Raw genomic sequence first — 16765 nt, 5'->3', positions numbered from 1 at the left:
AGGCTACAATTTCACATAAATTACTTAATGGGCTGCACGTTGTGTGAGCTCCACCTGGCCTTTCTTTAGCCTCACACAAACTATAATAATATTAATAATATATCCAGTTCTTAGAAACACTGTTAGTCATAATGAATATTGCCAGTCGTGAGGCTTCTATTGAAATATACTGTTAATAATCCAGAGCAGATGAATAACTCTGTGTCTTATTCCCTGCTGTAAATGTAATCTTTTGTCTGAGGTGGTTTGTGTCTTCCTGTGAGGCTTTGTTTGGCTCTGATCTGTTGTTATGTATGCTAACCACTTAGCACTTCTCCTATCGGCTCCATGTCTGTCTTAATTCTTCTGTGATTAGTTTATGACAGCCCTATCCCAGACCTGTTAGACACTTTGGATGTGAGAGGCTTAATCCACGCCTGAGATGGCGGGGCCATCACACTCTCGTCAACACAGGATGGACACCATCATCTCAGGTCAGCTCAGGTCATCTTTGGGAGACTTTATTTGACCAATGATTTATTTCCTTTGACTGTACTGAATCATATTAAAGTTTTAAATAGCAAGGGTTAAAGGAACAAAAACTAGGGATCGACCGATACTGTTTTTTCAAGGCCGATGCCGATTATTAGTAGTTAGTAAAACCGATAACCGATATTTGCAACCGATATGCATTTACAGTGAAAATGAAAATCTTTAAATCAAAATTATGATTTTGGAATGTTACAAATGTTTAAAGGCTTTAAGCAAGTATTTAATAAATGAGAAACTTTCAACATAATACACAGTAAAAGATAGGGAGATAGTGTTGTGGGCGGGACATTAATCAGACTGAGTGGTGAGTGAAACTGAAGCAGAGGGACAGACACAGAGCTGTAGCCGAGCCAAAGTAGCGCACTTTTTAATGAATTAAACTTTTCGGTTATCAGGCAAATAAAACGCCGACACAGATAATCTGCAAACTGCCAAAAAACGGATAATTGGCCAGGGACGATAATCGGTCGATCCCCAACAAAAACTATCCCTCCTGACCTTCTGTGCTGCATGCACAATAAACAATAGGAACATCCTCAAATGATTGATGATTGATATCCACGTGGACATGGAAATAAATCATTAACTCATAAATTCAATAGCTGAGATTGAATAATCGTCTCCATAAAATACTAAGATTTGCTTAATTGATATCAAGAAGACTGAAGGAAAAAATTAGCTTCAATTGTTAGACATGTGTTTTATTGGATCTACTGTGTAACCACATACACAAAACAGTAGATTAATTGAATTAATATGTGCTATTAACTCAAAAGCAAAACATTTGGAATGTGCTGATGGTGTGTGATTATGCTTATTATTTCATACATTACTGATAATCGTATTGCTTATATTGTGTTTTATTTGCACCCTATATAGTTGCTCTCTTTCCTACTTTGTACTCCAACTGCTGCAACAATTTCTCTTGAGATAAATAATGTTCTATCGATTCTTATCCTATACTGTAAGTGAATGTATTCTCACTAAAGTTCACCAGCTGTTTGTTTAACCAATGCATGCAAGCTTGGGAAACAATTAAATTATACAGGTCTATCTACAGAAAGGATCTAGTTGAACAGATTGATTTAATCGAACAGCTGAGGAATCCAGTAACACATACACACTGAAACACTGTGTGTGTTGATGTGTGTGGTCACACTAGTTCCATATAGCAGAGGTGTGAAGTAATAACTGGAGTTGTTAACAAGGTGACAACACACGCACATGCACGCACACGCACACACACACACACACACACACAAACACACAGGGAAGAGTAGCTGTCTGTAAAGCATCCTTTATAGAGTATGTGTGTGTGTGTGTGTGTGTGTGTGTGTGTGTGTGTGTGTGTGTGTGTGAGTACTGTTTATGTGAGTGCACACATGCTGAGAGTCAACGCATGTATAACTTTATGTGTGGTGCCTGTGTGTGCAAATTAGCAGTGAGTCTAATAAACAACTGTTTTACACCCATCAGGAATTTCCTGTACTTAAAAAGAGTCAGGGGTCATCAAACAAAGTGTGTGCAATTGTGTGTGTGTGTGTGTGTGTGTGTGTGTGTGTGTGCGTGTGGTGGAGGGTCTCCAGTCTAGTAGCTGTATACTCTGTAAACAGCAACCTTTTTATTAATAATGGCTCAAAGCTGAACAGGACCAGCAGACCACATACAGTATTTTTGTGCAAATGATAGCATACAGAAATTTGAGAAACTGTGTGTGAGGGAGAAGTGAAGCAAAATAAATGGAAAGAGAGACAAAATAGCAATGTATATTCTCAGTCAAGGGCATTTGTCTGTTAAAATGGAATACGTTTTAATTTTCCCATGATGTTGTTATTGTTGGCTGTTGTGTTCTGTGTGTTTGTTTTCTCATTCATCCTTCTTCAAGGCCATTGCAGTAATAACATGAGAATGTGAAACTGTACCTGTACAGTTTGACTACTTTTTTTCCTATCTTGACTCGACTGCCGCCTTTATAAATATTTCAGTGGCGATGAAATAGATGATGAAGACGATGATGCTGCTCTCTCAGTGCCAATCAAACATTAGCGACTAATGGCTACATGTACAAATCCCTTTAGGATTTGAAGGCTTGTCATATTTTTTCATCATCAACAAATCCTAGGGAAAAACAAAACCAACAATGATTGGATCCACTAACAAATATTATCTGTGAAGCCAAAGCCTGATTTTGCCTATATCCTCTGTGCCGAAGAGCTCCATTATTGTCCAAAAACTATTAAAAACACATACATGAGCCACAACGACGCACTGGTTGTCATCTTCCTTCATTAAGATCAACATGAGTACAGATTATTTTGACCTAATCCCACACATTGTCCTGCTGCTGCACACAAAATGCACTAAATAACTATATATTTGGTAGAAAGCAATGGGTTTGGGGCTGAGAACACATTCATTTTCATGTTTTTCAACTACAAACAGGGTAATTAATAGGGGTGGGCGATATCGACAAAAAAAGAATATCTCGATATTTTTGGTGATTTTGACGATAACGATAATTAGATGATATCCTTTAAAAACGTGTTTTTAAAAGTCCGATTTACTTAATCACTGATGATAATAATGGACACAATGTTGAATGAAAACAGTTCTGATTTATTTTCTTTAAAATGTAAGTATTCAAGTAAAAACAATTCAAAGACATAAAATACTAATACTATACTAAATATATATATATATAATATACTAAATGAACTAGTGTAGGAACATTGAACTCTGATTCAGTTGTACACCTCTGCTGTAATGTATATTGTGCAGCATACAAGCAAGATGAATCATCATAATAATAAACAAAGGGCTCTGTTCTGTAACATATTGCACACAACCATGTCCTTATTGGAAGCAGTCCTGGAGCTGGGATAGGGTAGTGTCAGGCCAGGCTTTGATAGTCCTTCTGACCGGGATGTATGCTGGGATCAGGAATAGTTGGATGTGACCTGACTGGCCCAGGTGAGGGAGAGGCGCAGTTCTGTGTGCTTTCTTGATGTTAGAGTATACATGGTCTAGTGTGTTCTTCTCTCTAGTAGCACAATCTACATGCTGGAAAAAGCTGGGGAGTACAGACTTTAAGGACGCCTTGTTAAAGTCCCCTGCTATAATATGCAACGCCTCCAGGTGATCACGCTGCAGTTTGTTCACTATGGTTAGCAGTGAGCCAAACTTGTGCTAACGATAGCATCGGGGGCTATGTAGACGGCAGTGTGCTGTTTTCGTGGTAAATAAAATGGCCTGTATATTACTGTGTTGTATCGTAGTCCTATATTGATTAGTTTAGTGTGGCTGTACTTACACCGACAGGAGAGCTACTAGCCACTACACAATCGCGTGCCGCCATCTTTGTTGACATTAGTGAATGTGTAGCGTTCCAATGCGTGTTTTGAAGTGTTTTTTTCTAAGTAATTTAAATACTCGATAATGTCAATTTGCACATCGTTAACACAACAATGACGATATTATCGTAAACGATATATATATCGACCGGCCCTAGTAATTAACTACCATTTCATTTTCACTTTCATGACATCTCTTGGAAATTAACAGTTACCAAAAACACATTGTGATAACGTTTGGTTTAATCTGTCTGACTATCAGATTAAACATTGAATTAGCCAGTTACTGTATTCCCCGATTTCACACTTTGCTAGTGTTCTCTCACATTAAGGTGAAAAATGGCAACAAACTTAACTTTTCAATGAGGGTGTTTCGCTGCGATATTTATTGAGTAAAAGGGCAACAATTGTGGATATCAATGCTATTTAGTTTCATTGCCATGGAGGGGCGTTATTTATCATAATTTTTAGGATTGCTATTACCAGTTATTATTGCACTAAATTCAATTATCATCATCGACATCATCTGTGTGTTAAACATGCAGACAAAGACGTTTACGGTAGCGTCATCTCTGAGCTGATTCTCATATTATTTCTCTGCTTCAGTGAATTCCAATTAGATGATTCAGAACATGGCCAGATTTTTGTTGTTTTCCTCAGTGTTTTTCTTTTTTAATTGTTTTGGGCTGAGTGAGCCGGGCGAGGGGGGCTGCCTCTGCTAACACTGGAGGAATGTGCTGGGAGGTGTGTGTGTGTGTGTGTGTGTGTGTGTGTGTGTGTGTGCTAATTTTAAACCAATCCCATCCTTAGAGCACTTGGATGACACAGCTCACTGATGCATCTCGCTCATTATCATCTCACTCAAACACACACACACACACACACACACACACACACACACACACACACACACACACACACACACACACACACACACACACACACACATACACAAACTAACAGTTACTGTGTGTTAATTTGTCTGTCATGAGAAATGCTCAGGAAAGAGGCTCTGTGTGGAGTAATGTTTTCAACCCCACAGACCAGCTGATGGGTCAGTAATTACAAACTTTAGTATGAACTTTAATTCAAACAAGAAAACTTTATTTTACTATTTTGTCTATTCCACATTTTCTAAGGATACCAAGTATGTTAGGCTGAAATACAGGGAAATGTGAACAAACTATTTGTCAATACATCATTGATTAGCTTATTGGAGCAAGGTGACCTAAATATTTCCAGGTATACCTATTTAAGGTTAGTGAATGTGGGAAAATGTACCACTTTTTTTTGTTTTGTTGAGAGCTAACTTGTTATAATATCCCTAACACATTAATGCTAAAATACCTTTTTTTCCATCATACCTATTATGTTTTAGCTCTTTACCTAAACAGCTAGTTGCTAAATCTCATTACTGTTGATATTGATATATAAAATATTAAATTTGTGAAAGGTAAACTCTTGTGCAAAAACTGTCTAATAATGGACTGATAATGGCCGATAGGGACATCAGATCAGAAAACACTCACAATGAGTTGAAAAAAGAGTGAAAAATCTCTAAAAGATAAAAGGGTTATTAGTCAGAAAAGAAAGAGAAGGAAATATTGAAACTCCAATTGTTAAAGAACTCACTTTCTGTCTTTTAAAACTGCATCTTTTTTCTGTTCTGTCTGGTTCTCACACAAGCGCACACACACACACCCACACACACACACACCCACACACACACACCGACCTGATTAACGGTACCTAATTAGCAATGGTAATGACCAGGTGTCTGAGAACCAGCCAGTTTTTCGAGCATGAGGGGCCGAGGGGGGAAGGAGTGTGTGTGCGTGTTTGTGTGTTAAATGTAGTGGGGGGATCACAGGGGCTCCGAGTTCCCAGAAAATCTATTCCCAGTGACTGTCACTCCCTCTCACCCTGTCTCACTCTCCCTCTCTCAGAAAGCACACTCAGTCTCCCTCTCTCAGAAAGCACACGCATACACACACGCACGCACGCACGCACGCACGTACACATACGAGTCAATGTTTTGTAGGTGTGTTGGGTTCAGACAAGATTTCGGCTAATCTCTATAAAAAGACACCTGCATATGAATGCAGATACATACAAAAGCTAACAGAAAGCTAAATCATCATCAGACGATAGTCGATAGGTACTGAGATTGCCTTTCGGCCAATGCATTCCGCCGCCTTTGCGTTGTGTTTACCTTCATGCAACCAAAGGCCCCTTAAATGTGACTGGTCAATTCTACTCGGACTGCAAAATGGAAACCAGACACATCCCATACCAAAATCTTGCCCCGTTGCCCACATATTCAGATGAATTCCTTTCCATACTGACTGTGTGAACTACAGCATCAAGACTGTAACATTTATTATTTTGTTTCTTTTTTGTGGTTGGTCAAAACTCTTGTTCTCAATCTCACACTCAATCTCTTCACTCAGGTTATTCAAACACACAGATGTACCAATGAACACACACACACACACGTGCATGTACGCACGAACGCACGCACGCACAGCGCACACACACACACACACACACACACACACACACACATTTGCAGACAGACACACACAGACCTCCTGCTGTGTAGGATTTGGTGATAACCAGTGTTAGGTAGGCAGGTGAGGGGGTCATATGGCAGCAGTGGGAAAAGCTGTTATCAACCAACCCTGTTCCCACACACACACACACACACACACACACACACACACACACACACACACACACACACACACACACACACACACACACACACACACACACAGGTTTATCACCCTCTCTCGTTCCCACACACTCACCTTACATCATTACCTGGCAGCAAAAGCCAATCAGCCAATCACACACCGAGGCCGCGGTCAGGTGACTTGATCAGGAAACTTTACCAGACGGATGAGGTTACACACACCCCTGCTCTGATAACAGCTCTGTGTCTACCCCCCCTCTCTCTCTCCCCTCTCTCTCTCTCTCTCTCTCTCTCTCTCTCTCTCTCTCTTTCCCTTTCCCTGCTCTGCAATTTACAGATTCAGTTTCACCTTTGCTTTCATGCTAAGCTGTTGGATCCCAAAGCCTGAAGAATCTGTGTGTGTGTCTGTGTGTGTGTGTGTGTGTGTGTGTGTGTGTGTGTGTGTGTGTGTGTGTGTTCGCAGAGCTCAGGTTAAACTCTTTGACATGTTGGAACAACCAACAACAGAAGTTTGTCCCTTTTTTACCTGAATATCCCAAATGATAAAAGTCTCATTATTTCTTACTGTACAGTGCATGTTTACGTTGGTTAATTTATCTCGTGCAGGTCAGCAGAGGTTGCAAAGCTTTTTAAGAAAACGTATAGTAAAACAGCAAAATACAGCATGCCTCATGAAACAATGTAAGATGAATATGTAGTCAAGTCAAACCTTCAAAGAATGAGATGTTAACACAAGGGTCAAGGGTAACATTTGTTGGCCCAAAAGTGTAGTATACTAAACAAAGCTGCTCACAGTCAAACTTCATCTTTTCAAGAAATACTTAACATCTTAACTCTCCCGTCTTCTCTGCCTGAATGTGCCAGGTCTGGTTCATGATTTTCGTTAATAAGAGACACTATGACCCTTTGGTAAATCTATTGTCAGGTTATACATCACTTTGCGTAGCAGCATTTATAGAAAATTAACTGTGACAGAATTTAAAATGTAAAAGTGGGGATTAAAGAATATGGTCTGAAATCATTTCTCAAGAAATTTGCGAAAATGTTTCAAGGTTTCCAGCAGTCAGGGGCCAGTTAGCACTAGAGGGAGACAGAGAATGAGATTAAGAGCAGAGGCTTTAAGCCTTGTGAACTACTGTATATGCACATGTAGAAATTAATCTGATATTATATTAGTGATATTATGGAGATTTAGGGAGAGTGGGAATATAAATGGTCTACATACAGAATCAGAATCAGCTTTAGAATAAGACAACAAAACATAACAATCAGTTGTATTTGTTTGTTTACACTCACTGGCCACTTCATTAGGTACACCTAAACAATCTTTCGCAATTGCAGCTTGCGCCATAATTTTTACCTTTACAAATGTTCAGCCCTTGTTGATATTGTCAGCCAATTATATGTTTATAACTGAGGTCATAGTTAAAGATGGTGCTCTAGTGGACTGCACTATATAGAGATGTGTTTCTTCTTTTCTTTGTCTTCCCAATTTACACACATGAGGGGCGGGGGGGGGGCAAGCCTAAATGTTAGAGAAGTAAGCTTGCACTGGCATGAAAAAAAGATTGAATTGGTACCTAAGTACACTCAGTGGCCAGTGAGTGTAGATCTTCATTAACAGCAGTAGTTACTCTTCCTGGGGTCCGCATATATGTCTTAACTTTGACAAAAATGATACAGAAACATCTGACATCCATAACTACAAATTGTTGCTTTACTGATCATTTAGTGAAGTGATAATGTAGTTACCTGTATTTATTGTACTAAACAGGCTTTTGAGTTATGTTGTTTTGTCTTAGTGTCCAGTGAACCCAACAAAAACAACATATCTTGACAAATGTTGGCGTCCTGCAACATTGAACAACATTTAACGTGATGTAGTACCACATCATCACCACACAAAATGACTCAACATGTAACTGCTAATGTGGCAGCTCATGTTCAAAACAACCTGTAACCTTATCACTAGCTTTGCTTAAATAGCTTTGCTTAAAGTGACTATATGTAACTTTTAAATGTTTCTTAAACTGTGTAATTTTCTATCTGATGATCATAAATGACCTGTAACAGCAAACGAGACTAACAGTGAAAAGAACCCTATTTTTATATAGTTTTTATCAATGCCTTTGCCCGGGTCAGATTTTTACCACAAAGTCACAAAATGGTTTACGGCAGGTAGACGGGCGCTACAGTCACACAGTCACAGATTTCAGCGTAACATTGGAAAAGCCTGTGTTATTGTATCCAGCCAGTTAAAGGGTGGCAGGAGATTTCTTTATATAGGCCTAATTGTATTTAAATGTTATTTGAGAAGTTATCTGTTGTAGGTATAGCTGATACCGGGCACGGCCATCACAGAAAAAAAGGAAATTAAACAAAGAAAAATTAAAAGCAAAAAGGGAAAGTGACAGACGAGGGACAGAAACCAGAGTCAATCTCGGTTGGGCTTGCAACAGATGGAGACAATTACGGGATTGAACCCCGATGGGCACATCGATGGGCGCCCGGATAGCTCGGTTGGTGGGGCGGGCGCCCACGTATGGAGGTTTACTCCTCGACGCAGCGGGCCCGGGTTCTGCTCCGACCTGCGGCTCTTTTCTGCATGTCGTTCCCCCTCTCTCTCCCCTTTCATGTCTTCAGCTGTCCTGTAAAAATAAAGACTGAAAATGCCCCAAAGATATTCATAAAAAAAACAAAAAAAACGAATTGGCCCTCAGGTATGTAATATGTCTATTTCTTTCACTAAATAACTTTACAATGTACGATGTGGTTGTACGGCAGTAGCCTACATTAAATTATGCCCCCCCCCTTCCATTTATTTTAATTTTAATTCTTGTCATTTAGTGTTTGTGTTGGCCTACTATTTTCTTTTCCCTTGTCCCCCTGTACTTGTGGAAAAGTGTCCTTGGGTTTCATGAAATGCTCTAGATAAGTTATTACTACGTTGGTTGCTACAACAATCTCTTAATGCTTTGGCTCATGACACAGTGACAGAGATAACGTTACCCGCTTTAGCTCAAGATACATCCAAAGTAGGTCCAAAGTTACCGTATGCTACACTTGGAATGCAACGATGCATCTGTAACTTATTATCTTATTGTAAATGAAGGATTTTCTGTCTCAGTAATCTACAGCGGATAATACAGCACCGTAAAGAGAAGACCTTTACGACAGAATGTGTGGTATAAACACTACTGCTTTTGTCCAAAGCGGCCGCTAGAATCAACACAAATTGAAAGTTACATATAGCCACTTTAAATAGTGATTGATTGCAAAACGCAAAAATCAACTCAACCAAGAAGTTTGGATAAAACTTAAGTTTGATGTAAAGTCCCTGTCATCATATGGTCCTTGGAGGTGCAGGCTGCAGTGCTGAGAGATTTGTCAGAGAGGTAAAGATTATGGTTCAGTGCTGTGATCCGTTGACAGCGAGTGACAAGACCCTTCTCCTGTCTCCTTATGTGTAACAGGACCCCGTACCTGAGCCTAGCCCTGACCCTGTGACCTATGACCCTCCCTGCCAGGTCATTCTCATGCTACCCTGACCTGCCATGAAACCAGAGAGCACCATGGGAGAGAGGAAGCACGTCAGCATCAAACGTAAATTACAGATATAGTCAAAGTGGCCGGAACATACAAGCCCCTCTACCCAAAAGAGACCCCATCATCGAAGTATACTGAAGAACCAAATAAAGCCAGAGGACACTTCCTTTTTTTAGGGGGCTTTTCCGCCTTTAATTGATAGGACAGCTAGGTGAGAAAGGGGAGAGAGAGGAGGGAAGACATGCAGGAAATCGTCACAGGTCGGACTTGAACCCTGGACCTCTGCGTCGAGGCATAAACCTCTAAATATATGTGTGCCTGCTCTACAGAGGACACTTGTTTTTATCCTGAATACATTGATAAGAATATTTATCATCTTGCCAATGATGGATGCCAAGCATTTACTCAACCATTTTGATTTATTTATACAGTTCAGTGTTGAAGGGGAGTCTGTGTAAACATGCACTGGGTGAAAAAATGGATGGATGCCATTAGTGGCCATTCATTTTTGAAGCACAAATTAATGTCTATAAATCTGTACATATTTTTGGAGCTAGAGTTTCTAATTTTTACTGTACGTAATACCAAAGATAATGATAAAATACATTTACAATGCCTATTTCTTCTAAAGGAAACATGTCAAATGTAATGTATTACCTGCCTTGTTGTACTTGACAGAGCTGGTATAAAATTGTTATAAAAAATAGCAAATAGAGGCAACATAGTTTCCATTCATACATTTTTAATAGGAAACCACATTCAGATTCCCATTGACAAACGTGGCCATTTAAGTCTTAAATTCACCTGAGCTGCATGTTGTTGCACTGACGGAGAAAACTAGCACACATGCAGGGAAATGAACACAAGGACACCTGAGGACCTAGGTTCCTGTTGTGAGGCAACAATGCTAAACATTAACCCTCTGTACAGTCCAAAACCACAACAGTACAATAGCTCAAAATTGACCAATTCAGAAAATGCGTGCGTGTGTGTGTGTGTGTGTTAGAGAGAGCAGTAGTCTATCAAAGCTTACAAAGGAATGTACATAGCACGTACATAGTAGATCTCATAGTGAAAGACATTGGTTCCAGCATGGAGGAGGTTTTCTACACCAAGGTAGTTAAATACTAACCACTCCTGAACACCATCTCAGAGCTGGGCTATAGGTGCAGACTACTCGTTTTCATATTTGGTAGCCTAGGACACACACACACAGGTTGGTAGTAAGAGGGCTGCAACAACCTGGGATGGCCAAAAAGAGGGCTAAACAGCTTGCAAAGTACTGCGTCATATCTGCTATTATTGGCAGCCGCCACATATGGCGGAGACGTTGCTACTTATAGCCTTAAAGTGATATTGTGAAGACCTGCTGCATGCCACTGGTCCATGAGTTTGCGTGTATTGTACTGCATCTGTAATATTTGTGTCCCTGTATCATTTTCTTCATGTGGACATAAATAAATGGTTAAAATGTGTGTGTGTGTGTGTGTGTGTGTGTGTGTGTTTGTGTGTGGTAGAGAGAGCTTTCATAAGATAAAGTTTATGTCTGCCTGCCTTCTGTCTCTGCAGTTTAATTAAAACTCGAAAAACCTGCATAGGCAGGTTTGCACACGCACATCATTTTTTCTTCTTCTTTTTTGTCATTTATTAGCATTTCATATTGACTTCATAATTTTCTGGAGGCTTTTTTCAAAGCCACATCCTTACAGCTATATGCAGAAAGCCAAACCATGGCTAACCTAGGTACCAGATTTCTGCGCCCACGTGGGAAGAAAATCTCGATCCCAATGTGACTTTAAAAACAGGTTGTCCCTCTTTGTTTGTCCTGGGATTTGGTCCCATCAGGGTCCTAAAATAGGACAGGAACAAGACTAGACTATCACTTGTATCAAAACTATTTTTATTGCACCACTTTCTGGCAGAGAGGAAGCGCAGGAGGAGAATGATCTCTTATTGTTTAAATTCTTGTGTCCTTCTACTGGTCAGCCCTGTTCCCATTTCACTCCCTTGGGGGTGGGTGGAGGAACTCCTCTCCTCTCCTCTCCTCTCCTCTCCTCTCCTCTCCAATTTATAAAATTCAGAGAATTATTGCTGCATGTAAAGTAAACTACCAAAGAAGAAAGACAATTCCTTTGTTCCCTGCACCTTCCAACTGAGGTTTGTGTATTAGATACAAATCTTGCCATTCTTGGGGTCACGAGGATGTTATAAATACATGTTTATAGAAAAACAGTGGAAAGACATCATGGATTAATTTTGTTCTGCACCATAATGTTATCAACAAGGATTCACAAGATATACGGGGCAGTTGGTGTAGCAGTTCAGAAATTAGCCAACATCGAATTGGATATTTAGAGGTGATTTTAATATCGAATATGTGAATATTACTGATTAGTTAAACCAAGGTAAAGATAGAGAAGCCTACAAATATATTCCAATGGCTTGTTTCGGTATTATAGTATTATCTGTCATACAATGTATGGTAACTGGCATCATAAAAACTATACTTTAGCCAATCAATGTGGCCATAGCAATGTGCGTAAGGATATAACTTTATCCGTAATAGCACAAATAAAACAGCCATTTACTGCCTTACAAAGCTGCTAACCTAACAATTTATATTGTATTATTCTCTCTTGAAGACATTATTATGTGCACTCATGATTTTCAGTATCATGACAAGAATAAACTGTTGAGGGAAGCACTGATCACTATTGATGGTAGCTTGGCTATTTAAAAATCGCAGGTTTGTGCAGGATGTTTTGTGTATCGGCTCAGTTTGCTTGGAACCTTGACCGAGGTGGTACCATAAAACTACTAGGTACCAGGTACTATCAACAACTTTTGCTACTGGAAATAAACACAAAAAAACCACAAGTCGAGTATTGAGTCATGTCATGCATTGGAAAAACAGCATTAGTAAGTGTGTAAGATACTTCTTGCTACCTGTTTCAGGTCCTTCAAAAGATGCATGAATGAAGAACCACCATTGATCATATTAGTTAAATTCTAGTTTCTTGCAATGTAGGTTGGTCTGTAAATGATGGATGTTTGTGGGTGGGTATGTGGGTAATAATTTTACCATTAGCATTTATATTATCTTCCAAATGAGTTTGGCTAAGCTGTGGGTTTGATCATCGGATTGTTTGTGTTGCTGCCCCGTTGGACGAGCGACTGCAGTGTTCTCAGATCTCAGCACTTAACTTGTTGAGTACAATGTTATTATGACTGATGGGAAGAATGGCCGAAAGTACAAAAGTAAGGCTGTAGTTGTAATAAACTAAAATAACCCTTAAAGTACCATCCGCATGTTTTTTGGGATTGTAGCAGCCGCTTTAGCTGTCAAGAACAAGAACTTCCCTTTGGGCGATGTCTTTTGTCATTCTGTGTGCCACAAAGGGTTCCTGTCCCACTGACCTCAATGGAAAAATAACTTGATATTAACATGACTGCTTCCGCAATCTCTCTCTTGCTCTCCTTCTCTCAGTCTTTCCCTCCTTCTCTTTAGCTGTACCTGGTTTCCGCTGGTTCGATCCTAGCTTTGTCTGTCTGTAACTAATATGACACATAAAAGGCCTTTGACAATAGGAATGGTGCTAACTACGAAATCAGGCTTCACCTGATACCGAGGCTTTACCCATGAGCCTACGGGCGTAATACGCAGGGAGGCGGGAGGAAGGAGGAGTAGGAGGCAACCACATCTTATTTATCTTTTTCATGTGGCTTTCTCTCTTTTTTTAAGAAGCTGTCAGGCTCCCTCTTCAGTAGCTGCGTGATTGTTATTCTCTCTTTTGTCCGTCAGGAGGAAGAGTTTAATACTCAGACCCCTGGGGTTAATAATAGGTTTGACCTTACAGATAAACCTGTGTGTGTGTGTGTTTTTGTGTGTGTGTGCAGCCTCCTCTCCTCTTTAAGTTGATAGTCTGTGTAATAAGTTGTTTTATCGAAAATACCGATTGTCTTTGACTGTAGCAGCGCAGCGATAAGCAGCCAAAAACTCAGTGGCTGCTTGACTCTAATTGTCCTGCTTGACTCGCCTTGGAACACATTAATGTTATCATTAAGGTTGGATATTGTTAAGTGGGCACCCCTGTAGGTGCAGGGTAAAACAGATAGTGCTTCCTGCTCATCAAATAAGTGGCTACAATAATCCTCATGTTCCAGATAACAGTTAACAGATAGGTGCTGCGTTGAAAACATGCTGAAAACACTGGCCTGCCATATCAAAGGCAGAGAGGGAAAGTAAGAGGGAAAAACAAAAATCTGTTTTCTCTGCTGTGACAGAGAAAAGGTTTTTACACTATCTACATTCAAGACAACATTATTATATCTTATATCTAGGGATATAGGGATAAATATTTGCTTGGAATACACAGCACTACATTAACTGTAATGGTCTGGGTATATTCTCTGTTTTTTCTTGTCAACAAATCCCATCGAACACCAAAACTAACAATTAATTGTTCCCTCTAACAGTCACCGTCTGTTTATCCAAAGCTCGATATATGTTATTCCTCTGTGTCATAGACATTCATTGTTTTCCAAAAACTATTGAAAACAAATTAATAGTGGCTGGGTTGGAACAGTAGGTAGAGCAGGCACGCATACAGTATACTGAGAGGTTTATGCCTCGACGCAGAGGTCAAAGGTTCGAATTCGACCTGTGCTGATTTCCTGCATGTCTTCCCCCTCTCTCACCTAGCTGTCCTATCAGTTAAAGGTGGAAAAGCCCAAAAAATAATCTTAAAAAAAACAAACACATTAATGGGCCAAAATGTTGCAATGGGTGACACGTTGCTAGCCTGGCTCTGCCCTCCTACGTACTTCCGCTCAATTTTCATTTCCCTTCAGTACTCCGTCTGGGTTTGCGGTATATTTTTGGGTCTTCTCCAGCTAAATATTTGGCGGTCCATTCAGCGAACAGAGGGAGTGGCTGAGAACGATGATGTTGAGGACGTTGAGGACGAAGCCATTCGGTCCGTTGTGGCAACGCTGCCGAAAATCCAGAAGTTAAAGCCCGAGCAAGAACAATCTTTGCTGAGTTGTGTTGGTGGCCATGATGTTGTGGCCCTCGGGAAAAGTTAGAATTTTCAGCTCGCTCCGTCAGTGGTGAAGGAGTTGGCTAAGGCTAACGCTAGCGATGCTAATGCTAAATATAAGCCTTGGCGGTCTCCCCTCTTGTTGCACATGCGCATGACATACGTCATGACCAAACGTTAGCGATTGGTTATGGCAGATCCAGAGTGGCTCTGGGCAGATCCAATAGTTTTAAACTTCAACAGAGTACCCGCCTTCAAGGAAGTTAACACTTGTCAATGGAGAGTGGCCAGACTCTCTGGACAAATGAAATGTACGAGAGTCTGGTAGGACCAGGCTAACATGTTGCTGCATTCCCATCAACACACACTATAGTTTATTTTTAATCAATCCCACATAGTGTACACTGTCCTGCTGCTTAACATACTCACTAGAGGACCAAATGTGTGTTAATCCACAGCTGGAAATAGTCCCCAATAAATGCCTTATTAAAAATTATAGTTCCCAACTATTTTTGGAAATGACTACCTTTAAAAAAAAATAACTATCTTTGTGACTCTTCGGAAACAAATGGCCTTGGGGCTGAGAGCCAGAGACAGGGAGGAAAGTCGAAAAATTTTGAGAGACAAACTAGCACAATAACAAAAGTTATTATTCTTTAAAATACCACCTGGTAAAACTCTCATGCACCGTTGAAAAAAATTCAAACCTTCAATATGCAACATTCTTTATATTAATCTGATGACTGTAATGTGAAAGGGTTAACTCTGCAGGTCCACAGAGCTTTCAGCCACTTTTAGCTGCATTTTCCTTTTTTTCGTTTTTCAATGCGCACCTGGACTGTTTGGTTCTCTCTCATGACTTGGATAATTAAAGGCAGCTGTTTGCAGAAATCAATCTTAGATAAGCTGATTAAACTGCATATGTGCCCAGCACGAAATGGCATAAAACCAAAGTAAACATGTGGTTGGCAGAGAGATACCAGTGATATTTTTGTTGGTGTAGACCAAAACAGAAATTAAAGAAGAGTGAAAATTGGACGTTCAAAGATGGGCCGAAATAAAAATTCAAGGAAATGCTCATTTCCTTTTAGTAAAAGAAAAAAGAGAACAGTTGATATAAAGCACAAAGATCTCCTCATTATACTGCAGATAAAGCAAGATTTTTACATTAGTAAATATAAATATCAATAATTCACATATGTCCACGTATGTATTTTCAGAATGAAGTACTGCCCATAAAAGCACCATACGATCCCAAACTGCACTAATGGCTGTGTTGGAAGTAAACCCTGCTTTTGAAGTAGAAGAATCACAACTTAGTCATGGTTCTAGAAATATTTGGGCTCTCATTTTCCTCGTGCTTATACACAGGGTTAGACACACACGGACATGTGTGACAAGTAACCAAATACAGTTTGTTGGTGTTGGTTTGTCATGACTTTAACTTTCAGGGAAACGTTAATGAGGTGCCAAGAAATAAGTCATGGTGTTTTAAGTGTGTGTGTGTGTGTGCATGCTTGTGTGTTAAGTTGACACTGAGGTAAAGCGCTGAATCCTGTCCAACAGTGATAAGGCTTTTGATGACAGGGCTGCATTAACCTACC

Source organism: Perca fluviatilis, chromosome 9, assembly GCF_010015445.1.
Source record: "Perca fluviatilis chromosome 9, GENO_Pfluv_1.0, whole genome shotgun sequence".
NCBI lineage: Eukaryota > Metazoa > Chordata > Actinopteri > Perciformes > Percidae > Perca > Perca fluviatilis.
Note: the sequence above shows the minus strand (reverse complement) of the source record.